Genomic DNA, 1,860 nt, shown 5'->3' with positions numbered 1-1,860 from the left:
GTACCGATCACAATCTGAGTCCTCTGCAGGTTGATAAATGTCACTTAAAGCCTAGTTTCAAGCCTAAATAACGATAAAATGGATGATAAGGCCTAATTGATTATCAATGATAATCAATTAGGCCCGTGAGACCGAATCATATGATAACACGACCAGGTCAAAAATTGGCCAATTTTTGTAAAAACTGTTTTTTGGACGATTTTTTTTACCCCACCATTTTGCAATTATTTCGTATTCCATGACACCTACAAGAACCCTCTGCATGTTGTTAATGAAACTTAAAGCCTAGTTTTAAACTTAAATAACGATGATGAATGATACTGAATTAGGACCATGTGGCCGAATCTGTGATAACGACCAGGTTAAAAATTGGCCAATTTTGGTAAAAACCATTAGGCCTATAGCTCAGAATTTTTTTGGATGAGTTTTTTGACCCCACCATTTTCCAGTTGTTTCGTATTCATGACACCTACAGATCACAAGAGTCATCTTCAGGTTGATAAAAGCCACTTAAAGCCTCGTTTAAGCTTACAATTAGGCCACTGTCGCCGAATATGGGGAAAAACGACCAGGTTAAAAATTGGCCAATTTCGGTAAAAACCATGAGCTATATAGCTCATATTTTTCTTTTGAACGATTTTTTTAACCCCACCATTTTGCAATTATTTCGTAGGCTATTCCATGACACCTAACAGATCACAAGAGTGCTCTGCAGGTTGATAAATGCCACTTAAAGCCTAGTTTTAAGCTTTAATATCGATAAATCGGATGATCAATTAGGCGCATGTGGCCGAATCTGGGAAAAACGACCAGGTTAAAAACGACCAGGTTAAAAATTGGCCAAATTTTGGTTTTTACGGGGTTTTTTTTTACCCTGTCATTTTCCAGTTGTTTCGTAATCCATGACACCTAAAGATCACAAGAGTCCTTTGCAGGTTGATAAATGCCACTTAAAGCCTAGTTTTAATCTTAAATAACGATGATAATACTCAGTGTTAGGCTCATGTGGCCCAATCTGGGATAAGACGACCAGCTCAAAAATTGGCCAATTTTGGTAAAAACCATGAGCTATTATAGCTCATACTTTTTTGACGATTTTTTTTACCCCGCCTTTTTCCAGTTTCGTATTCCATGACACCTACATCAGGTTAAAAATTTGCCAATTTTGGTAGAAACCATGAGCTATCCCCAATTGTCCAGCTGTTTCGTATTCCATGACACCTACAGATCACAAGAGTCCTCTGCAGGTTGATAACTGCCACTTAAAGCAGTGGCGGATCTAGAGGGGTGGATAAGGTGGCTTATCTCTCCCCCTCCCCCTCCGTTTTCTGTGAAAAAAAATAATGGTCACCAACCGTCTTGTGTGTGCTTCTCATGTCTCTGGTAAACATACACTTTCCATTCTAAGCTTACTTCTTTTGAGATGCCAGAGGATCTAAGATCGTCTAGCAGTCTACTAATGCAAAAAAAAAAAAAAAAAAAAAAAAAAAAAAAAAAAAAAAAAAAAAAAATCAAATGGGACGGGACGGTCATTTATCTCCCATTATCCACCTCCATGGCTAAAGATCCTGATACGGAAGTTTGGAAGTTCTGTAGTACATCGTCACAGGACAAACCACGTCCTCCTAGAATTGAAGTTATTTTTTTGGATTACTCTAAAGCTTTTGATAAATTGCCCCATAACATTCTACTCCACAAACTTGCTACACAGTTTAACATTACAGGGAAAATATGGAAATGGATCCAGTCCTTCCTATCTGATCGCGTCCAGATGGTTGTATTTCAGGGGTCTACTAGTAGCCCACGTACTGTGACCTCTGGGATCCCTCAGGGTAGTGTACTGGGCCCTAATACACATCT

The sequence above is a fragment of the Anneissia japonica genome, unplaced genomic scaffold (assembly GCF_011630105.1).
Source record: "Anneissia japonica isolate Jap-2015-1 unplaced genomic scaffold, ASM1163010v1 scaffold1524_len114575_cov127, whole genome shotgun sequence".
Lineage (NCBI taxonomy): Eukaryota > Metazoa > Echinodermata > Crinoidea > Comatulida > Comatulidae > Anneissia > Anneissia japonica.
The sequence above is the reverse complement of the archived record's forward strand: the minus strand, read 5'-3'. Positions refer to the sequence as shown.